Raw genomic sequence first — 25,561 nt, 5'->3', positions numbered from 1 at the left:
GAGCAGGCAACCGACTCCATCTGCCAGTTACACAGGGAGGACATGTTGGGGTCCAACAGGGACAGGCGGGCGGCACTGGCGACTCTGCAGGAGGCCATCTCCATTGAGTACCAGGGCCACAGGGAAGCCCTGAGGCAGGAGCTCCTTCACCTCAGGACCACTCTTGTTGAGCTTGAGGCTTCAACACACCAAAGGACAAAACAGCAGCTGGAGCGTCTCACCCGTACGCTCTCAGCTGAGATGCAGGCAACGAGGGCGGAGGTCCGGGCATCCTGTGAGTTGTTGCATGGGGACCTCCGCACACTCATCCTCCAGAACCAGACCTACCACACCCGCATGCTTGCAGCCATGGAGGAGCAGACTAGGGCCTTGCGTGGGCTGCCTCCCATAGTGCAACCACCTCCGGATGCAGCTGCACAGGGTGATAATAGCGACAGCAGTGATACTCCCACAACAGGGTAGCCGTGTGGGCCATGAGCCCATGGAGGTGTTTTTTTTTCCCAGGATCCACACAGGTGGGTTTTGGTGTGCACCCTGACCTCGGACCTCCTGGGTGGCCTCCCCAACCCCCCCGGGCCCTTTAATGGCCATTTTTGATTTTTTTTTATTTTTATTTTTATTTTTATTTTTATTTTTAATTTTAATTTTATATTTTTCCCAATTTTTTTGGGACAATTTGTCGGCTTCCGTGGTTCCTGTGGGCATACGCTGCATTGTGGCTGGGCACATGCAGGCTTGTCATGTATTAGGTTCAGATGCCTGGGTTTGAGTCACACACACCCCTCCTGCTTCCTGTTTCCATGGGCTTGCAAAGGGTGTGCCCAAGTGACATTGAAGTACATGGTGACATTGGACTCCCACTACATGTGTGGGTAGTCTAGTCAATACTGTGTATACATTCCTAGTGCATATTGCTGTTGTGTTGTACACTGCATGTTGCATTGATGTGTAACTCATCATCTGTGTCTGCCTCCCAATTTGCAGGTCCCTACCTCATGTCTACACAAGGCCCTCTAGTCTGGAGATGGGGTCCTTGTTGGCAGCAGTGCACCTACAACTCTACATGGCGCCAACACTGTTCAGTTGGAAGTGGTGGGAGTGCAGGCATTTCCAGGTGGTGAGACTACTGATTTATCACATTAGTGAAGTCATGTCAATGGTATTACCTGCTCAAGTTTGTTGTTGGTCCTGCATTACAGTGAGTATTTCAGGTGTAGCAAGTTTCAATTGGGGACATTGTACATCGCAACACTTGTCATGTTGTGGGGATTACTTTGTTTACCTGCACATAGCATGACATGGCAGGATGTGTTGTGTGGCGGTGCTGGAGATGGGTTGGGTGACATGGCACTGTCCTCTTGTTGCATTTAGCAAGTGGGTATTCATTTTAGCTGCTTGAATGTGTTTCTTCACAACACTGCATTGGTGGTGTGTGTGGGTAGGGATGCAAACATTGTAACACTTCCAGGTGAACAATCTCAGGCTGATATGCTTTTCATGGTTGAATCTCCAGACATTCAGGATCAGTGTCAGGTTGAGTCATCATTGACTGTCAGATGGAATGTGCCAGGCAAGTGTGCAGTCCAGAGGGGTGTGATTACTATGTGAAGTAATTAGCCACTAGCTGTGTACGGGCTGCCTCCCCACCTGCCCTTTCCCCTCCCATGCGCAGCGGCTGTGCATGTGGTTGGGGATGTGGGGCCACCACCATGTCCACGGCCAGGACCCGGCATGTTGCAACGTTGTGCAGGACACATGCTGCCACTATGATCCTGCACACTACTGGGGGAGCGTATAACAGCTGCCCGCCAGAACGGTCAAGGGAGCGAAAGCGTGACTTTAGCACTCCGAATGTGCGCTCCACTATGCCCCGGGTTGTAATGTGGGCTGTGTTATATCTTACCTCGGGTGGCGTGGTGGGGTTCCGAATTGGCGTCATCATGTGGGGGCTGAGAGGGTAGGCACTGTCCCCTGTGGAGGTGGTGATTGGTATCATTGGTGGGGTTGTGACCTTGCTCAGTATCCAACATGCATGCATGTGCAGTGGCATACATACTCACCACGTAGCCATGTATCGCCATGCCGCACAGCATCTAGGTCCCGGCATAGGGTGGACATTCGGTAAATGAAGCTGTCGTGGGTGGAGCCGGGATAGTTGGCATATACTGAGGTGATGATTCCCTTGGCATTACATACTACCTGCACGTTGATGGAATGCCAGTGCTTGCGGTTCCTATAGATGTGCTCAGATGCCCTGGGGGGACGTAGAGCCACATGGGTGCAGTCGATGGCACCTAGCACTTTGGGGAATCGTGCCACACCGTAAAAATCCAGGGCGGCAGCATGCCTTTCTGCAGGTGTTCTGGGCAGGTATATGTGCCTGCGGACTGATTGGCGTGCAGTGATGATGTTCAAGACCTGGTGTAGGCAGCGTGACTGGGTGGCCTGTGACACCCCACCCACTATGGCACTTGTCCGCTGAAATGATCCAGTGGCTAAGAAGTGCAGTACATTGAGGACCTTCTCCAGGGGGCTGAGTGCTTGGGAGCACAGGGTGGGTGATGTGAGGTCATCGTCCCACTCACTCACCAGGTCCAGTATTATGTGTGGTGGAAACCTGTACCTTCCATACACCTGGTCATCAGGCATCCCGAAAAGGCTGGTTCTGGGTGTGAATATTCTGGCCCTGACTATCCTCCTCCTCCTCCTTTGGTAGCCCACTGCCACTGCTGCTAGGAATGGTATGTTCATCCTGGCGTCTGGCTTGTTATTGTTAAAGTGCGCAAATTCATGCTTTGCGCGTGTTCTAGGCGAGCGTGTGACCCGCGCACCCCTGGAATCCAGTTCCCAGTCCAATAGCGTGTGGAAATTCACACGCACAACGGGATAGAGGTGCGCTGACGTACTTGCGTGTGTAAGTGCCCGCGCACCCCTGAAATACACGTACATAGGCCAATCGCGTGTACGCGCACTTTTGTCCAATTACACGCGATGACACTCTGACGTGCAGTATTTACACGTGTGCTCCGTCATCACGTGCTGGGTGGGGAACACCCGTGCGGGTCACGTCACATACGCGCTTACGCGCTGAGGGACTCTGGACCAATAGAATCGCGTATGCGTGCTTACGCGCTTACGCGCTAAGGGCCTTTCCTCGGATTTCACGCTGACGTGCCGAATTTTCACGTGCCAAATCACTCCGTATCAAGCTGGCCACGCGAAAACACACGGAAGACCACGCTCCTGCCCAGAAGGCCGAGTTACTGCCCCCCGTGCCCCGAGCAGCCTCCCACGTGCCATCTGCTGATGCCTGCCTGCCTGCCTGCTGCCACCGTGCCCTGCCATTTGGTGCCTGCACATCAGCCATCTGCAGGGGTCCAGTTGCTGTGTCCACCCCTGCTGGAACTGAAGACTCCCGACTGGGATTACATCGCTCCACAGCCCAGCCCCAGGACCCAGTTGCCCACCCACACCTGCCTCTGGGGTTGCCATGTCGGGCACTTCCACATCTGGCACCAGTGGCAACCCCAGGCCAGAGGGGCAGAGGGGCACCAGCTTCACTGCCACCGAAGTTGGTGTCCTGGTGGAGCATGTCCTGGGGCAGTATGATGCCCTCTTTGGATCGTCCCGCGCCAGCAAGGATGGACGGGAGAGGATCTGGGCCGACTGTGTGGTTGCCATCAACGCGGAGGGGGTGGCAACCCGCAACGTCCAGAAGATCAAGAAGCGCTGGGAGGACTTGAGGTCCAGGACCCTTGTGAAGGCCCGGCGCCTCGTGGAGGGGGGCCGGGGCCGCATGAGTTCCATCCAGATGAGGGTCCTGGAACGCGTACGCCCAGCGCTCCACGCCCAGATCCTTGAGAGGGAGGCCCGTCTGGAGTTGAGCGGTAAGTGTCCAAGCATTACTGTGTGACACAGGGCATGTTGCTGTGTGCTGGGTCTATGATACTTGCCTGTATGTGTGCCATAGGCCATGTATGCATGTATGTGTGCATGGACTTCATGGTAATGCATGTGCAACCAGTGATGTGTGACGCACATGGTTGTTGCATGTGTTCAAATGCCGCATGGGGACCCCTATGCAGATTTTGAACATGAGAGCATGCCAGTCTCTGTACCGGGACATGGGTAGGGGTGAGGGATGGGTGCTGATGCCAGGTACATATGTGGTAGCCATGTCTGTGTGGCTGACCTGCGTGTCTGTGACTTGTGCATGCCATGGATGCATGACACATGTGTGTGACAATGCACAGATTCAGTGAAGCAGCCAAATTGCCCTTGTATCCGCTGTGTTTGTTGTGTTTGGGGCCAGATGGATGTGACTGAGGTGAAGTGTGTGCATGTGAAAGGCATGAGCCATGATGCATGTGAGTTCCATATCATTGAATGTTTCAGGAGTCCATTGGACATGCATGGAAATGTCCATGGCATGCAGCATGCCTGTTACTGTGTGTGTTTTGCCTGGACTGACCCATGTGTTGTGGAGGGACATGATGGAAGTGTACTTTGACAGTGGTGGTCATCTACTATTGCTTCCTGTCTAGGGGACCATTGTACAGTACCCTGATGCTTGTGTTCTTTGTCTCCCTCTACGCAGCGGCTAGTGAAGAAGAGGGCGGAGACGGCGCTGTGGAGCAAGGCGGCGGGGATGCCCCCACGGCTGCAGCGGAAGGGGTGGGTGAGCCCCCACAGGGGCCTGCTACGGTGGGAGACGGTGAGGAGCCATCCAGGTTGGTGGTTTGCACAGAGGGGGAGGAGGCCGCCACTGGGGCACACATGGGGCCTGGTGGGGGCATCCCTGCTGGTGCAAGTGGTGCAGTCCAGGGCCAGGGGCAGGAGGCAGCACAGGTCACCGTGGAGGGGCCTGTGCATGTCGCTGTCCCTGACCCTGTGAGTGCACCACCATGCACCAGCAGGGATGCCCCGTCCCAGGCCCGTCCGCAGGTAGAGGGGATGTCCATGTCACCTGACTCCCCTCCACCTGCGGAAGTGGGAACCCCTGGCCGTGTGGAGAAGGTCCTGATTGGGGTCGCGATGCGCACAGCTGTGATTCGTGATGCCGTGCGTGCTTCCCGGGAGGAGCACGCACATCATCACGAAGTGCACCGTGCCGACGTGGCCCAATTGGGATCGGCCATGTTCGGGGGTTTCCTGCATGTGTTGGCCAATGTGGCGGCCCTCTCCTCCTCTGTGCAGGCTATCCACCAGTCGTTCTCCTTGCCGTCTTCCAGCCCAGATGCCACCAGGGCCCCCTGTGGACCTGCCCCGACCAATGCAGCCAGCTCGGTGGGGATCCCATCCCTGCCACAGTTGGGAGTCAGAGGTCCAGCAGGGGTGGACAACACAGCAACTGGACCCCAGCAGATGGAAGATGTGACAGCATCATCAGGCAGGGCACGTGCACGACGGCGTCGGTGGTTTCCATCAGCCTGGATGCCGTCGTGCTGGCAGAGGCAGTGGCGTCGGAGGCAGCAGCGGGCTCGACGTGGGAGGCATCATGGCTCGGGGCCATCAAGATCAGAGGGGCAAGCATCGGCCGGAGGGCAGGGCAACCCTGGGATGGTGGTGTCTTCCGTGTGGGAGCAGTTGGTCCAGCGGATAGGTGCGGAGCGGCAGCGGGCGGAAGAGGAGCGGCTCGCCATGGTCAGGGCGGAGTGCCTCGAGGAAGCTCGCAGGGAGTTTGAGCTGAACATGGGGTTATCCCTGCGAGACCTCGGGGCCAGGACAGAGTCCCGTCTCCAGGACATCGACATGGAGTTCGATGATGCCCTGGCCAGCAACATCAACAAGTGAGCCGCAGGACTTGCCCGCTGCCTTTGTATATAGTTATAGAGTTAGTTAGTGTTAGGTTTCCTTTATTTGTTTTTATTATTTTGGACCGCTCGGACAATGGCCACTTTTTTGTATATATTTTTTTCATTAGGTAGTAGTAGGTTTCCTTTATGGTGTTGGGCTCATGGACCCTGGTACATTCCTGTATTTAGTTTGTTTTTTGAAGGAACATTTTCTGTTTTTCATTATTGTGTTCACCATGTGGAAATGGTTTTTCATTCTTTTCCTTCTACTTGATATTGCTTTGGTCAACATTTGTTTTTGTATTCCTTTTTCTTTTTTTGATTTTTACTTTTGTTCTCTGACATGGACAATTTATTTTGTTATCCACATAGTTGTATGTTTGATTTGTTTACTTATTTTTAATCTGTAATACATTTTTTATTTTTACTTCCACTTGTGTTATTTTGTCTTTGGTTTCATACATGTCATGATATGGGTTTTGACATTCACTTGCAGCCATTGTGTATGTGTGTGTGACGGACATGTGTTCATTTACATACTTGCCATTGGGGTTGTGTCATGTAATTGCATTCACTATGTGGGTGGATGAAATCCTTGCCTGGGTGTTTGTGCTGGGTATGCTGCCCATTACTGCCATGATTGTGTAACGTCAGGACCTGGGGGCAGGGGGACATGGGTGGGGGCCTGGTGGAGGTTGCCCCTGGTGGCTGGGGGGTGGGGGTGGTGGGTGACATGGGTGGGGGCCTGCTGGCAGGTGCCCCACAGTGCTGGGGGGTGGGGGTAGTGGGTGACATGGGTGGGGGCCTGCTGGCGGGTGCCCCACAGTGCTGGGGGGTGGGGTGGTGGGTGACATGGGTGGGGGCCTGGTGGAGGTTGCCCCTGGTGGCTGGGGGGTGGGGGTGGTGGGTGACATGGGTGGGGGCCTGGTGGAGGCTGCCCCTGGATGCTGGGGGGTGGGGGTGGTGGGTGACATGGGTGGGGGCCTGGTGGAGGGTGCCACTGGTGACTGGTGGGTGGGGGTGGTGGGTGACATGGGTGGGGGCCTGGTGGGGGCTGCCCCTGGTGGCTGGGGGGTGGGGGTGGTGGGTGACATGGGTGGGGGCCTGCTAGCAGGTGCCCCACAGTGCTGGGGGGTGGGGGTGGTGGGTGACATGGGTGGGGGCTTGGTGGAGGTTGCCCCTGGTGGCTGGGGGGTGGGGGTGGTGGGTGACATGGGTGGGGGCCTGCTGGCAGGTGCCCCACAGTGCTGGGGGGTGGGGGTGGTGGGTGACATGGGTGGGGCCTGCTGGCAGGTGCCCCACAGTGCTGGGGGGTGGGGGTGGTGGGAGACATGGGTTGGACATGGGTGGGGGCCTGGTGGAGGCTGCCCCTGGATGCTGGGGGGTGGGGGTGGTGGGTGACATGGGTGGGGGCCTGGTGGAGGGTGCCCCTGGTGACTGGGGGGTGGGGATGGTGGGTGACATGGGTGGGGGCCTGGTGGGCCTGCCCCTGGTGGTTGGGGGGTGGGGGTGGTGGGAGACATGAGTGGGGGCCTGGTGGAGGCTGCCCCTGGTGACTGGGGGGGTGGGGGTGGTGGGAGACATGAGTGGGGGCCTGGTGGAGGGTGCCCCTGGATGGTGGGGGGTGGGGTGGTGGGAGACATGAGCAGGTGTGCAGGGTAGTCCCCTGTTTTGTGGGCTGCCTGCAGGGGCCGTGGAGGGTGTACAGGGAACACCTGTGAGGACCCACCCAGCCTAATCGCGTGTGTAACTTCCCACGCACCCCTGTAATACACGTACCAAGCCAAATCGCGTGTGATAATTCCCGCGCACCCCTGAAATACACGCGCCCAGGCTATTCGCGTGTGGAAATTCCCGCGCACCCCTGAAATACACGTACCCTGCTGTAATCGCGTGTAGGACTTCCCGTGCACCCCTGAAATACACGCGCCCAGGCTATTCGCGTGTGGAAATTCCCGCGCACCCCTGAAATACACGTACCCTGCTGTAATCGCGTGTGGGACTTCCCGCGCACCCCTGAAATACACGCGCCCAGGCTATTCGCGTGTGGAAATTCCCGCGCACCCCTGAAATACACGCGCCCAGGCTATTCGCGTCTGGAACTTCCCGCGCACCCCTGAAATACACGCGCCCAGGCTATTCACGTGTGGAAATTCCCGCGCACCCCTGAAATACACGTACCCTGCTGTAATCGCGTGTGGGACTTCCCGCGCACCCCTGAAATACATGCGCCCAGGCTATTCGCGTGTGGAAATTCCCGCGCACCCCTGAAATACACGCGCCAAGGCTATTCGCGTGTGGAACTTCCCGCGCACCCCTGAAATACACGCGCCCAGGCTATTCGCGTGTGGAACTTCCCGCGCACCCCTGAAATACAGGCGCCCAGGCTATTCGCGTGTGGAACTTCCCGCGCACCCCTGAAATACACGTACCCTGCTGTAATCGCGTGTGGGACTTCCCGCGCACCCCTGAAATACACGTACCCTGATGGAATCGTGTGTGGAACTTCCCGCGCACCCCTGAAATACACCTACCCTGATGGAATCGTGTGTGGAACTTCCCACGCACCCCTGAAATCCACGTACCCGGCCAAATCGCGTGTGAGACTTCCCGCGCACCCCGGTATACACGCACACGTATTTTTTGTCAGCGTGTCCGTGTTTGTGGGTACCCCTTTGCACGTCATTTGTCCAGGAGGGCCACAGTATAGGACATTCATCATGGCAGTATATGGGTGCTATTTGTTGGCGCACCTTTTGGCGCACATTTCTTACAGCCGCAGAGACGCTACCCCCTGCTTTCTTGTGGCGGTCGTGTTTGTGCCTGTGCGCTGGTTTGAGCGTGTGCTTTTTTGCCCTATTCTATTCCATGAATACGTGTTGTAGGCGAGCGTGTGGGCGTTCCGCGCACTTGTGCCCTGTACTTCCCCCGTGACGCCCACGTTTTTGCAAGTTGTTCCCCATTCCGAGTGTTACGCCCGTGTTCCGCCTACTTTTGTTGCGTGCGCCGCGCTATGTGCGAATTTCGCTGTGGCCTGTGCGATTTTCGCTGTGACCTGGCGCACGCTGTTAGATGGCCTGTGCGCCAACGTGCGCGGCGCACTTTTTATCGCACATCCGCTGGTTTTCTCGCGCACGGACTTCCATGAATCGACGTGCGCTGCTTTTCGTGCGATTTTCGCACTTGCACTGCGATTTTCGCTATTCCACTGCGATTCGCACGTTTTTGCCCACTTGCGCCGCGCTAATTATTCCATGAATCGGCCTGACAGTGAACATTTGATACGCACTGTCTGCTGAAATAGCCTATTGAGTCTGCTTGTAAACCCTGTGAGTAGCTGATATGCATAGCCTGCTGAAATAGCCTATTGAGTCTGCTTGTAAACCCTTTGACTAGTTGATATGCATAGCCTGCTGAAATAGCCTATTGAGTCTGTTTGTAAACCCAGTGACTAGCTGATATGCATAGCTTTGCTGAAATAGCCTATTGAGTCTGCTTGTAAACCTAGTGACTCGTTGATATGCATAACCTGCTGAAATAGCCTATTGAGTCTGTTTGTAAAACTAGTGACTAGCTGATATGCATAGCCTGCTGAAATAGCCTATTAAGTCCAACCGTATACATGAACTCTTAATATACATCATCTCCTGCATTAGGTTAGCGAGCACGACTGCATACTGCTTCATAAATATTGCTGGCCATCATCCTCTACCTAATTGCACAGTGGACCGTACTGATACCTACTAAACCATTATTACAACATAGAAGCCTCTCGCTCCCGACCATACCTCCTACCCCCCTAGAACCAATATCCCATCTGACCTCATGCACAGAAAATTACGAGCAAGATTACCTAAAATATTTGAAACACCCATCAGCCATTACACTGTACATACCCATCACAGGAATAAACATGAGTCCATCCCTATTAAGATGAACCATATCCTACCTAGCTCCACCTGCAATCATAACGATAGAACAGCCAAACATATTAAACACCCAATTATTCCAGCTGAAGGCAGAAATACTGCCTTGGCTACTCAACCTGCAGTGACCTCTGCCGTCAATGGAGCACTTATTAATCCAAGTTCTCTAGTACCTCACAGCACAGAAGTTGCTGACCTCTTACAAATGGACAACTATGTTATCTTAGCTATCACAGAATCCTGGCTACACCAAGGAGTTGGCCCTGCCTTGATGCTTGCTGTGCCAGCTAACTACACCATCCTCAGAGAAGGCAGAGCTAATGCCCGTGGAGGAGGTATAGCCATCACAGCGAAATCCAGTCTGTCAATGAGAATAGCGGCACCACTGCAAGTTAAATCCTGTGAATCCCTGACAGTCAAGCTACCCACCTCAAACTCCCAAACCATCACCATACAACTTATCTATAGACCTCCAGGGCCCATTGGTTCCTTCGAGGAGGACATCTTCATGATCCTCTTGGATAATCTAAAACATACATCATAGGCATTCCTATTAGGAGACCTGAATCTAGGCTTTAGCGACCCTAAAGACGTACACGCTACTACAATAGCTAACATCCTTTCAGAACTCGGCTATACCGAAAAAGTGACACAGCCCACCCACGAGAAGGGCAGAACGTTTGACTGGGTAGCTGATCATAATTGCAACACCACCATTAGTACACAGGTATGGACAGACCACTCACTGATAGACTTCACCATAGACTCGAAAATTCACTCTACCCAAGATAACCCCATAGCACCACCTATGTTAACAAGGAATAAAAAAAATATAACATCTGACGAACTACTACCACTGATACTCCCAAAACTACATTCGCTACCAGACACTCCCGATCCATCGGCCTTAGTCAACGAATTCAATACAGTCATGGCGAACGACCTTGACACCATCGCTCCTTTAAAAAAGAGGAACAGTAAACCTAGAGCACGCCTGCTTTGCCCCATACCTAAAATCATTAAGAAAAGAAAAACGTGTGAATCCATTTGGAGACTAACACCATCAGAGACTGACAAAGTGAACCTTATTAATATGTCCTCTAAATACAAAACTGAAATACGGCGAGCCAAGAAGGAAAGTTTCAACAATCGAAGGTTGCAAGCTAAATCAGGCACTAAGGAGCTTTTTGCAATACTAAAGGAACTGAAGAATCCCATCCCGGTACCCGACAACTGTGTCAAAGATAAGATGTGGTGCTCAGACATACAGAAGGCACTCACGGGCAGAATTGCCACTCTCCAAGTTAAAATCAACAAGAAAAGATCCAACATACCTTTGGCTAATCTTCCAACTGGCACACCTCGCACTGATGCCAAACCAGAACTGCGATTTAACTTCTCCAAAGTTTCCATATTGGAGGTTGAAATAATAATACTATCACTTAAACCGTCCAACTGTTGTGCAGATTCTTGTCCTGCCCAAATTATGAAAGATGCTGCAAAATACTTATCACCATTCATATCTAAGCTCATTAACCCGTCATTCACTTCAGGGACCATTTCAAGCAACCTTAAGGAATCATGGGTCCTTCCTCTTCTCAAGAAGCAAACTTTAGATGCGGCCATACCTACAAATTATAGGCCAATCACGACGGTGCCATTCCTTTTAAAGATATTGGACAGAGAGGCTTACCTACAGATTCAAAATTTCCTAGAAACTAATCAACTCCTTGGTACCCGTCAATCAGGTTTTAGACCACAGCATAGTACTTAAACAACACTCATAGACCTTAAGGCTCAGGTTGATGAGCTGATAGACCAGGGAAAGTGTGCCTTACTACTTCTCCTGGATCTTTCAGCAGCATTTGACCTGGTGGACCATAAGATACTCTGTAACCACCTAGAATCAGCAGCACACTTCTTGCAACCAGCCATAGAAGGGGTCCAATCATTCTTAAGTGAGAGAACCATGAGGGTCTTCTCTACGGCAGCAGCTGCAGACCCGATTCCCATTACTTGCGGTGTTCGACAGGTCTCTTGTGTCTCCCCGACCATGTATAACATTACCAAGCCCCTGTTTGATGATCTATCTGGATTCTCTAGTTGTCATCTACACTAACTATGCAGATGACACCCAGATTCTCATCCCACTTTCAGGAGATTACAATCACGATTTGGCCTTGGTGAATAAGATACAAATCATCATCCAGGCATGGATGGCACTACATGGTCTATGCCTGAATGATGACAAGACGGAACTCATCATCCTGGGAACAACATCAAACATTAATAAACTCAGACCTGATTACTCATCGCTCAACATAGACAGAAACACGATCAACGTTGCCAAAGAAGTAAAAACCTTAGGTTTTTATCTCGACTCCAGCCTTACACTGGCAAAACAAGTGAACGCAATGGCATCATCCACTGCGTACACATGTAAGTTGATCAGATCAGCGAAACCCTTCCTCTCCATAAGTAGTTGCACCACCTTGGCAAGAGCACTTGTACTGTCCAAGTTGTCCTTCTGCTTCGCCCTCTATTTGGGATCAAATAAACATATCCCTAATAAAATTCAAACGTTCCAAAATAATGCCTTGAGAGCAGCCCTAGGAATGACCAAAAGAGAACATATCTGTACAATTAGAAGACAATCCAACTGGCTTTCAACTATTGGCAAAATCAAACTAAAAACTGCATCTCTAACCTTTAAGTGCCTTAATAATGCAGCACCTCGCTACTTAACAGAGAGATTCAAAAGAAGACTCACATCCAGACCCACCAGAGCGGCTTACATTAACTGTTTATCAGTCCCATCCTTCAAAATGTCAACAATAGGTGGCAATAGCTTCCCTGTTAAAGCTGCCCAACTTTGGAATTCACTCCCACCCACCATAAGGACTGACCAATCCTACTCAGTCTTCAGATCAAACATTACCAATTGGCTTAAAGAAAATTACATTTAGCCTCAGTACTTCCTTTACATCTACTGTATTTGACTAGAACCCATACTGATTTTTATTTTCTTTTTCTCTTCACCTGTCGCCATCCATTAATATGATTCCACATGTGTTTTGTTCTTGTAACCCTGGTTATGATCCTGTAACTGTGTAACCTGGTAACCATGTGACTCTGTAACTGTAATAATCTGTAACCTGGTAAACATGCGACTTTGTAACTGAAAAATTCTGTAACCATGTAAGCTTAAAGTATCCATATCCTTCGCGCTATGATACCTTCGGGTCTGGTGCACGTTACAAATAAATAAACAAACAAAACAAACAACACAGTTCAGCCAAATCACGCGCATGGAAATTTCATTTGCTAATTTACACATGTCAAAACGGTTAGAAAAACGTGTGAAATAGACAAAATCGGAAAGCGGTTTTTATGCTGTATGACGGATGCACAAGACAGGGATAATATGCAAGTGAAAGAATAACTCTAAATTAATGAGAGCATGAGATTCTCAATAGGAAAGGAAATTCAGTTTTAAAAATAAAAGCAGTTGACAGAGAAAATCGTTTTTTGAAAGAATAGGACAAGTTTCACTTAAACTAGATTTTAGTGGCTAAAAAAGAGAGACACCACCCGTGGCAAGGTTCCAATGAAACTGACATGAGCAAAGAGAGAGAAAGCTCCTTCTGAAGGGTTTATCTGCGTCATTTTGTTGCAAACAGGAAAGCATGTTGCGTACAGCTTGAAGTGAAGTCCTTTGGTATTTCCCAGATCTTGCCTGACACAGCCTGTCATTCAATGAGAACTGACCCCTTTTTGGTGGAGCACAACCTAAATATGGCGGGACCTAGCAGGGTCTCACTGAATCAGAACTGTCTACTGTTGAACAGATGAAAAAGAGGATCAGGGCGCAGTCATTTTTAAAAGCAGAATATTTTCTTTCTCAGTGAAAAAGTGTGAGCTAACAGCATAGCAGTGCTGCCTTTGCATTCTTTTCTTTGGTGCAATTGAAGAAATGCTAGCAGCAATTCTCGGGGTGTTCTGTGTTTCATCTTGCCCCATGTGTGGCTGGTGAGACGGTGCAGCCATCATTTTGGAGACTGCAAAGCGCAGTTTTAATGCAAGGCCATAGTGCATAGCAGAGCCAGCTCAGCCATTCTGCTGTTGACTGCTGAGATGTAGCTTGGTTTCATAGGGGATTCTGCTGAGCTGGTAGATGTAACCCACACTGTGCTGCTTGTATGACTCTATTCACCTTCACAGAAGTTTGAAGTGGAATCTATATTGACATTGTGCATGTTTGGAAGTGTTTTTTGTAATTTATTGATTAATTTAGATAAGAGTATCATTCTGGTTAAATCTAATATAAATTACTTTTTCTTTAGTAGGAATGCACTGTTATGCTAGACCAGACATGCCTGGACTAGGCACAATGTCTGCAAATGTCAGCAATTGCGTAAGTGGACATGAGCATTCCTATAGTCAGCAGACTATCAATTGGAGTTTTAAACTTTTTTTATTTATAGTAAACCAATAACTTAATTTATGTAAATTGGAGTTTAGAAAACAGATTTTATTGATACAACTATATACAAGATATTTGTAGAATAAACAATAACTCAATTTTTGAAAGGGATGGGGTATCAGCATGGGAAACATAAACGGAAGAATTTGGAGTTTCAATAAAGTCATCATCAGGGGAGACAGGGCGAGTAATTTCATCAAATCCTCTGTGATGTATTTATTTATTTATATTGTATTTATTTTATTTATTTTGCATTTATTTATTTGTACATTTATAAAGCACACAAAGCCCAGATGCATCTAGGCACTGAGACATACGAAGATGGTTACAATTTTTGAAGCTTTGATTAAATAAATTTGCACAGTAGGAACACAGGTACATTACATATTCAAAATGTACAAGCTGATTTAGGAGCAAAGGCTAACTGCAGTTGCTATGGGTAAGGCTATGTATGTCCAAGGTTAATCATTGTGGTGGCGTCGGTATCACTGCGGGTGCTACTGGTTAAGAAGCAGAGGGTCTGATGTGTAAGGTCGGTTCTGAATAATAAAGTTTTTAGGCTTTTTCTAAATTACCAGAGGGAGGTATCATTTCTTAGTTGTGCTGGGAGGGAGTTCCACAATTTTTATGCTATAACCGGAAAGCTAGAACCTTCCGCTTTCTGCCTTCTATAACTAGGTGTGATAAGCATGTTGATGTAAAATGACCGAGGGGGTCTGTTAGATTGATTGTTACTGATCAGGTTGTTCAGGTAAACTGGCACGTTGTTCGAAATACATTTGTGTGTTAGCATATTGAATTTGATCCTGTCATGGATGGGGAGCCAATGGATCTTTTGCCTGGTAGATGAAATGTGTTTGTGGAGAGGAATATTCAGTGCCACTCTGATGACATTATTTTGTACAGATTGAAGTTTTTTGATATTTCCCATACTGGTTCCAGCAAATAGAAATTTTCACCAGTCAATCCTGGAGAGTATGAGAGCTCTGGCCAGCGTGATGGAATTGTCTGTGGAAAGAAAAGATCTGCTAGTTCTTATCAATTTCATAGTATATGCAGCAGAAGAGACTATGCTGCTGACCTGTCTATTTAAGATGAGGGACGAGTCAATGTAGACTCCAAGAGTTTTTATTTTGTTAGCGGCCATGATGGTGTTGCCATCGATATTAAAAGATGTGTACTCTTGTGGAAGATTGCTAAGCTTAGATTTGTTACCTATTAGGGTTAACTCTGTTTTGTCTTCATTAAGACACAATTTGTTGAGGGCCATCCAAGAATGGATTGCCAGATAGATTTTGTTTAGTTTTTTTGGAGTCTGTGTCATAATAGCCACTGATCGGTATGCATATTTGAGTATCATCCGAATAGTTAGTATACGTGATACCCATTTCATCCAACTTGCCGAATAGTAGCTTTGTGAATGCAATGTAGAGGGTAGGCGACATGCAGGATCCTTGCGATACGCCAATGGTTACCTGTGCAGGGAGGTCTGCTAAGGTATCCGAGAAGACCCTCATGGTCCGATTGTAAAGAAAGGATTTGATGCATTTAATGGCTTTATGAGAGAAGTGAGAGAAGTGAGCCACTGTTTCGAGGTGTTGGCACATAATATCATGATTAACCAAGTCAAACACTGCAGAGAGGTCTAGTCTGAGAAGGATACAGAGTTCACCTTTATCTTTGTATTGGTCCATTTGTGTTTTCAAGTCTAGAAGGACAGTTTCTGTTCCATGGCTTGGTCTGAATCCTGATTGTCTTAGGCTCAAGAGGTTATTAAATTCCAAGAATTTTTGGATCTGCAGATAGGCTGTGCGATTAATGCTTTTTAATACAAATGGAACTGTAGTAATTGGACAGAAGTCTGTGGGAATGCTGGAGTCTAATGTGTTTTTTTTTTCAACATAGGTAAAACCCAGACTTCTTTTAGATCTTCTGGCACTGTATTAGTGGCAAACGAGATATTGATAAGGTTTGTAACGAAGGTGGCGAGTTCGGTCACACATTCTTTTATCAGAGTTGCAGGGCAAATGTTGCCTTTGCATCTAGATGGTTTTAGACCTTTAATAATATTGATAGTGTCTGACGTAGACAGTGGGGTGAATGCAAATTTGTTAACTTTGAGTGATTCCATTGAGGGAAGTGTGGATGGGATGGTAGCAATAAGGTTGAGTTTGGATTTTGTTTGGGACTATTTTGTGTTGTAGTAGTAAGATTTTGTCTGCTAAAGCATTTTGAATATTGGAGCACCATTGTTCATCTTTGACGGATTGGTCTGATATAGGTGCTGGCGATTCCAGTTTATGGAGAATGGTAAATAGTTCTCTGGTATTAGAATGGGCATTTGAGATTCTTTGGTTGTAGACTACACTCTTTGCTATAATAATTTCATTTTTATAATTATTGGATGCAGTCTGGAAGAGGGTTTTTATTCTCGTTTATTGGAGATTTGCGCCAGTTGTTTTCTGCAGATCTTTTTGTTACACGCATGGAATGGAGCTCAGGGGTAAACCAACTGTTGATATGTGCCATGGGTTTGGCATTTTTGTTTTTGAAAGGGGCTACTTTTTCAATAGCAGTAAGCATGGTTTTGTTGTATTGACGGACCAGAACCGATGGGTTGTTGTCAGAATACGTCAAATTAAATAAGGGTGATAAGAGTGGTATCATGTTATCAGAGGTGATGTTTTTCATACTTCTGGATGGAGCCGCAGGTGCAATTAGGATATGTTTTGCAGTTTTAGTGATAAGAGTAGTACTGAAGATTATAGTGGTATGATCTGATCAAGGTGTAGGAGTGTTAAAGAGGATGTCAGTAACGCAGTTAGTGTCTGCTATCCAGTCTAGTGTACATCCTTTTTCATGGGTAGGGGAACCCATTCTTTTTGTGAAACCTGAGCTTTCATGGAGTTGGCCACGAGGCCTGCATGAATATTCTGTGGGTCGTTCAAGCCTAGGTTGAAGTCGCCTAGTATGATGGCTTTAGAATGGGGTTTCATATTTTGTCCCAAGAGAGAGGTGATGTCATCTTCAAATGTGGAGATAGTGCTTGGGGGTCTATAGATGATATGTATTGTAAGAGTGCAGGTGTGTGTGAGGGAAATATTTAGTGTAATGACTTCACCTGCAGAGAAGGGAAGTTCGGTGGAGGTTCTTATGTTAAGGGCTTTCTTTGCTTGTAGGGCTACTCTGCCACCTTTTGTTGTTATTCTATCCTTCCTAAAAAATAGTGTAACACTCAGGAATAGCTAGGGAGAGTTGAGGGCCAGAGGCTGTGAGGAGCCACATTTCAGTGACTGCTAAGAAGTCTAGGTCATTGGTTTTAATGATGTCTGCAATGTCAAGGGCATGGGCAGTGATGAATCTGGCATTGATGAGTGTGCCCTTTAGTTGTTGGGTCTCATTGGCATTGGCTAGGGTCTTGGTAGGCGGATAATCATTGGTGAAGTCTTTTGGGTTATTGATTAACATGTGTGACATTGGTTGAGTTGGGAAGGAAGTGGTGGCTCCTTTAGTGGGGTCAGGATTATCATTGAGGCGCTAATGCTGCAGCAGCGGAGTTATGAGTCTTAGGCTTTTGATCGTTGTGGATGGAGGGCATTTGTGTCTTCGTGAGCCATAGGGCATGACATAGGTAGGAATGTGAGGATAGTCGAAGTTTTCTAGTGAGTCCAGGAATGGGACATGATGGCAATGATTGGGAGGTAGTTTGTGAATCATGAGATAAGGGTTTCTGTGGAGAGAGGAAAGGGGTCAAATAGATTGTGGTGGCAAGGGAATGTTTCTGAGTGGTCCGTGCAGATAGACGGTGCAATCTGGTAGGTCTGTCTGGTGGTCATACTGGGAGCATTCGCACCAGTGTGAGACCTCACATAGCAGTGGCGCTAGAGGTCACGACTGCACGATGGCGCAGTTCATGTAAAATAATAGGTAAGCAAAGCAATTGTGCAGATGTGACCAAATTCAGATAAGAAGGTCCAACATGTCACCAGTGGCTATATGCATTAGCCCCATGAGAGTACACTATTCAGAGAGTGCTACAGTATTGTGGGAGCAGCTAGGTGCTTGATCAATAGGTGCAACAACATTCAAAAGCTGATACAGCAATGCATTGGCAGCTGGGTACAACAATAATCAAAGACTGATATAGTAGGTACTGCCAGCTAGGTTTGCAGTTACGAGCGGACTGTGATTCAATAATAGGCAAATTGCGAATATAGATGCATGAGGTGGTATCAGGTAATATTATCCCCATATATATGGTCGCCGTCAATAATATCGCCGGGAAAAGGTTGCGGCGATATTATATGGGTGAATATATATATGGGGACAGGGGAACATTTTTTTTTAAAAAAAATATATATATTTTTATAAAAAAAGAACAAAAAAGTTTGGGGGTTGCGGGGGTGTCCCCCGCATGTTCCAAAAAATAGCTAAAAAACGGCTATTTTTCGGCGATATTTTTGCATGGCGAGATTTTTGTGGCGACATTATTACATGGAACCCATGAGGTGCGGCGGCGTAAAAAGCGCTGGTGAAAGTTCACAAAAAGTACAATTGTCAGCCTTTATAGCGAGGCGGCATGTTTTCTAGATTGGATTGGGATGATTGCTCGGGGAAGGGGGTGGCAAACAACCAGGGCAGTGGTAATCAACATTTCTAATGACATGATTGTTCATATAAATTGAAAGTACTTAAAAGTTATTGGTCATTTCATTCATTTTCAAATATAAGGTCCTGATTTCATTCAGTACAAATGGTGATTGGTATTGTGTTTCTGGTTCTTCAGATTGTGCATACTTGCTGTGTGGTGTGGTTTGTGCTACAACAGAATGTACATTATTTTAATAAGCTCTGTAAAAGTTATATTAATTGCTTTCATTCAAAGATGTATGTACCATTAAAGATTTTGCGATCACTCATTTCTTCTTTGGGGAAGTTTTCATCCAGCTACTTAAGTGTGTTTGCCATTTCTGTCAAAATAACAAATGGTAATATTTGCTTTTGAGAAATGTTTATATGATGAATGGTAATAATAGAAAAATGAATAATACCTAGTTACTGTTTGACAAGAGGTTATTTTCCAATGTTTGTGTTGCTGGTGTGTGTTAGTGTGTATGAAGAGTTGTATTCAAATGATAATATGAGGTGTATAGTTATGCCTTGTTTTTGGTACATTCCATAACATTGTGCGCTAAATGAAAAATGTATTATTTGTACATTTCTAAATGTTGAATTTTATACAGATGTCCGTTGGGTGCTGTACATATTAGTAATGTTAGTTTATGTACATGTTTTTGTTATTAGAAGGGCACTAAATATTCTGTTGTCCCCTGTGCTTCTGGGCTTTGTTTATGCTACCTGCGGTCCGCAGACTTTGATAGTTTCAGGGGGCTTGAGAGGCTACATCGGGGTGAGTAAGATATTGGGAACCTGTAGCAAATTAGGGTGTACTGGTAAAAACCTATGAAATTAAGAGAAACACTGTTAAATTGACGTTATAGTTAAGTTGAACTAATAAAAACAGTTACATGTGATTTCATGGAATCCCAAAATAACGAATGCAATTACAACGAATACAAAACAGCTAATACCACTTGTTTTAGGGGGGTTCTGCCAAACCCCCTTTTTTCCTTATACTTTTCCCCCACCCCCAATACCGCTATGCACACTCCCAGCCCCATTTTTATTATTTCCCCCAAATTCGTTATTTTCGATTTGGTTGTTTTGTTTCATTGTAATTGCAATCAGAATTATTCAATATCTTTGTTTTGGAAAGTAATGCCATTTGAGTGTTATTAAGTTGTTTTTTTTTAAAGTTTTGGGTGGTAGCAAGTAAGGGCAAATGTCTCCTTTTGACCTGCACAGTGCCAACGACGAAATTAGGGGATTCTGGGATTCTGCAGGAATAGATGCTCACTTATTTGACCAAATGAGATGTCTGTTGGCGAGATGTTTGCTAAAGACAGCCATGACTTATCTTCATAGCTATGTTCACATATTGTACTATGTGCAATTGCACATTACTGAATTAAATGGTATTGAGGAAAATTACGCACATATGGAAACGGTTCGCTATAAAGAATGCATTGACAAGACAGCCTGACATATACTTTAGTATTAACATCTGTTTTAAACCAAAACAAAATATTATATTGAATGCTGTGGGCACATTTTCTAGAATGCAAGTTGGAAAAAAGAAAGTGAATTCGTTGATCGTGTCTATTTTCTAGTTTTACAAATTCTGTTATTGATTTCACCTGCATTTGTTGAGTTTTGTAGGCAACGTGGTATGTAGGCAATTGAGATGTATTGTTATTTCAAATTAGATATTAATCACAAATGCTTTACTTTTATCGTACTGATTAATTGTACAAATAAGGTTGCAACAGAATGAATTAGGAGTTTTTAATAACATTGGAAATAACATACTATTGAGTTGAAGCTTCATATGAAACATAGGCAAATGAAAAGATGAAGCAGCGCCTTCCCTTATTTGCTACTTTATCATTGTTCATTGATTGTGTTGTCTGAGCTAAAGACCACTGCAAGCTAGACTAAGATGTAATTAAGAAGTTTACATTCTCAATTAAACTCTATTCCAGGCACTGTCCAAATAATCAATGCATTTTGTTTAATTAAAAAACTACGGTATATCAAATTGTAAGTTAACTGCAGTGGTGCACTGTACTTTGAAAGCTGTAAGTATAGTGTGTTCTGCTGAATGTGCAACATGCACGCCTGTTTCTTAACGTTATTTGTAATGACTCAATTTAGAAAGTTGGTGATATTTATTGTTTGATATTATTGCACTGCACGAACCAGCCAGATTATTAGGGTTGCAAACAATTTGCAAATTTGGGTGGGGAAATTAAGCATGTTTTATGTAAGTGTACTTTTGTATTTGTATACATTTAAGAACAGGGTGTCACTTGAAACACAAATTACAAAAAAAGCAGGCAATAACAGAAAGCAGAGGCAGTCCATAGTTGGATTGAGTGAGCTATACGTGTGGTGAAGGGGTAAGAATAGAAACCAGGGACATTACAACATTTGTATCATTGAGAGCCTGAGGCCAGTATTTATATATTAGCACATTACATAGAGTATACCCCAACATTAAAATGTAGAAATGGTTTCCTTTTTTGTCAAAAGAATATAATGCGTTCAGAAAATGTTTCCACGGCTGGAAATGCAGGTGATTGTCACAATGTGTACACAATTCTAGAACTGAAAAGGGAATTTCCCACAAAGCATTTATCAATGTGAAGTATTTCCCTCTTGGAGCTCAGGCACACGATCGTTGAGCAAGCAAGCATAACCATTGCTAAGGCAGCGGAAGGGGCTTTCCATTTCTTTTAATTTAAGTCCCAAACTCAGCCTCTCAAGCATGCTCTCAAGTGCACTAATACTAATACTATGATCTACATAACTGTTCCTAGGAGAGCAGTAACTACACCAGACAGAAGTAGCAGGAATGGCCAGGGAGGGAGTTTACTATGATGATCCACTGGCAGGGGATTAACAATATCAATGTTATGCAGAAATGTCAATGAATACCATTATCTCGGATGAGCTGTGCACTTAGTAGAATTACTAATTACAAATCAGATAACTCTGATGTTTTATTGCTCATGTATTCAGCCTATCCCCACCATTTCATCCTTGGAGATATAGATCAACTCTCCCTTTTATAGTGCCCACCTGTCCATTCTTACCCTCAACCCCCCCCCCAAAAAAAAAACACTCACACATTCCAATACTCTGCACACCCAATAAACAAAGAGACATAGCTCTAACCTCAATCATCTTCATCCACTCACAGATACATCCCCACTGTCCATCTAAAACCCTACATGCAAATACCCCCGCAATCTACCCAATAACCCCTACAGACAAACACCCTCACAGGTAGTCCCTATTCTACATCCAACAAATGACTTCACTCTAACACACCACAGAGGGCAACCCTTAAAACACAAATGTGTGCATCCCCTTTCAGGAAAATAACCACACTCCATCCAGCTCCAATCCACAAAGACACCACACCACCATACATCCCTAGTCCATTACTTCTGTGGTAGAAAAGGTGCAAACTTATCAGTTGCGGAAGTAGACAACACAAAGGGGAGGGGCTTTGCTGATAACCACACAGTTCTATGCACTAGGCTGGAGAATGTCCTAAATAATTTTGTTTCAATCAAATGACAGATATACAATAATATTGGGTAACAGGTAAGTAGACCAACGCACTGTAAACAGGCCTCAGAGCATGCTTTTCACTAGAAACAAATTCAAATGTTATTAGCTTGTTGGCTGGTAGCACATTGCAAATTACACATTCCCAGGATCATATGGTAAGAACTGAACAGCCTTTGATACTTTGAGGTCAGGAAGTGAAGCTCATGGGTGTCAGGGAAAGGCAGAGACTGCACAATCATTTTACAATTCAGCAGACTAGTTTATGAAACTGGTCAACTGATGGCTTCAAAATGTCCTATGGCTGTTTCAAATTGCCCCTTTACACAGCTTAGCCTGGGAAGAGGTTCAAAGAGTTCCTAATATGCAACATTAAACTGGTAACTTTTCTATGGTTTAAGGCTCTTGCAGGGCCATGATCAGTTGTATTCCCATGAAAAATGGATGGTGATGACCGGTGGCAGATGAAGAAAATGTCCAATTGTCATCTCAAATGTCTCAAGGTTTTGGCACTATGATGTGGTAAGTGTGGGTTGGACTGTGATGTCAAAGAGGTGGTGGAGGGCAGTGTGGCAAGGTTTGCAGGACCCAATCATTTCAGAATAATGTATGTCCAACTCTAGGGGAATTATGTAGCTCGAACAATTAGCCTCACTTGGAGGATTAACCTAATGTTGCAATGTGGTTTGCTGCTAATCAGTTTGTATAATTATAAAAGCTTTAGTTCTGGGGGTGTATCTTTGACAGCACCTTAGATACATTTCTGTTCCACATTTTGTATGAATCTTGCTTTCCCAGCTCCGACTGGACCCAGAATAAATTGCCTTACTTCTTGCTTGGTGTACACTCCTTTTTGGATTACTTTTGAATTTTTTATTGGTGTTCCGAGACAACTCGCTGTAAATCTTCTGGTCACCCGTATGGGGAAATCAGCTTTCTGACCAGATGTGGGAATTCCAGAAGTGCTTACAGTGTAGCGTGGGAGAGCGTTTGCAAACCAGTCTTAAGAGTACAACACCGAGGAGCCTGTGAAGATGCTGAGTTTGCGATGGTCTGCCTAGCCTAAACACTCCCAGCTCATGGGTGCCGGGGAGGAAAGGCAGTGAATTCTCAATCATTTTATTCTTCATCATATTAGCCTATGAAACTGGTCTTCTGACGGTTTCAATATGTCCCATGGTGGTTTCAAATTGACCCTTCGCAAATCTTAACCTGGGACAAGGTCCAAAGAGTTCCTAAGATGCAACACTAACATGGTAACTCGTCAATGGTTCTAGGCTCTTGCAGTGTCATGATCGTTTGTATTCCCATGAGGAACAGATGGAGATGACCGGCAGCAGATGTACAAGGATCTGCTAGTCATCTAAAATGTCTGAAGGTTTTGGCACTGTGATGTGGGAATTGCGGGTTGGATTGTGATGTCACAGAGGAGCTTGAGGGTCGTGTGGCATGGTTTGCAGGACCCAATCATTTCAGGATAATGTATGTCCCACTATAGTGGAATGAAGCAGCTTTACTAATTAGCCTCATTTGAAGGACTAACCTAATGTTGCAATGTGTATTGATGCTAATTAGTTTGTATCATTATAAAAGCATTCATTTTAAGGGTGTAACTTTGATAGTGCCTTTCAGGAAGTTCTGTTCCGCAGTCTGTATGAATCTTGCTTTTCCAGATGTGACTAGACCCAGAATACATTATTTCTTGGTTTGTGTACACACCTTTTTTGATTACTTTTGTAATTTTGCATTGGTGAGTTCTAAGGCAACAAGCTGTACACTTCCATCACTTCCATGCTTCACTACTTCAGCAAGCACAGCAGTGGGCAGTGACACCTGCAGAACAACAGCAGTCACAGAGGCTGTCACACTCTCGCTAATACCCTTCAGCAAATCTTACAAGGTCAGGAATAGCACACTATTTGTTCACATGCCAATTCCTCCCATCCAGAGCTCTGACTGCACTTCCAACACTTTCAACTCTGACCTGTGGTGTCCGAAACAGGTACTTTGTTGAATAAAGATTCCTGCCTTTCTAGTTTACACTGAAACATACTACTACTACTACTGCTCCTTATGTTCAACAATGAAATATTAAGCATGTTTTCTCTTAATCCTACCAGCTCATTTATGTAACAATCTGCATTTGCATTCTGGGAAATCACAGCTGACCTACAATTGTTCAAGCTCTTTACAACTTCACATTTCTAATTACAAATAACTAATCATTGTCATGAGCTTTCAGTACAGTGGTAACCCTGTCAGCATTGACAGCATCAAAAGGCCATCTTTGTACTGAACATATGCTAACAGAACACCACAACATTGCTGTTTATATAGATGGGAGAACTCGGATGCAGCACAGTCCTACTAGTCCATGTTTGATATGAGTAGCTCATTCAATCCTCTTTTGCTTCCCCACTCTCCACTCATGAGTGTAGCGTGAAGTTGTGGGTCAGAGAAAATAGAGCTTTGAATGTGCAGATGTATGCCTCCTGTCTGTAGTCAGTGCATCCCTTAACCCTAACGATGAGAACTGCTTCAGGTGTCTAGTGCATTTAGCCATTCAAAGTGAACCCATCCTGAGACAGGCATTTCTGCTTGGGTTATATTTTAAGAGATACTGGGCCTCATCACACGGAAGGTGCTAAAGGATTACCGGCACCGGTAAGGGCACCAGTGCCGGTAATCCCTTAGCGCCATACTACGAGGTCCCTCAGCGGGTCCTGTCCTTAACGTGTGGCCAGACTGGTACCGTTATTTGCTCCTTCCCCATTCCCATTGAGCCCTATGCGGGCTCAAATGGGAATGGGGAAGGGCCTTGGTGAATGGGGAATTACCGCCCACCAACCTTGGAATGGGGCGGTAATTCCCCCATTCACCACGGCGGAATCGGTAAAATACTGGCGGCAGCCATGGCGCTAATAGCGCCATGGTTACCGCCGTCCGTGTAATGAGGCCCACTCTGTTGAAGGATGGGATTAATTAGGCATAATTTGACCCCATGATGTTTAGTTAGGAGCTCTTCATTTATCTTTCACTTTGAAAACGTCACCATCCTAAAATGCCTCTAGCTTGCTGCAATATCTCTAGAAATAGTTTCTCACAACCCACTTATTGAAACTTCATTCACATCAGTAAATACAAATGAACATTGGCAGGAA

This window comes from Ambystoma mexicanum, chromosome 5p, assembly GCF_040938575.1.
Source record: "Ambystoma mexicanum isolate Mex_15411 chromosome 5p, UKY_AmexF1_1, whole genome shotgun sequence".
In the NCBI taxonomy this organism is placed as follows: Eukaryota; Metazoa; Chordata; class Amphibia; order Caudata; family Ambystomatidae; genus Ambystoma; species Ambystoma mexicanum.
Note: the sequence above shows the minus strand (reverse complement) of the source record.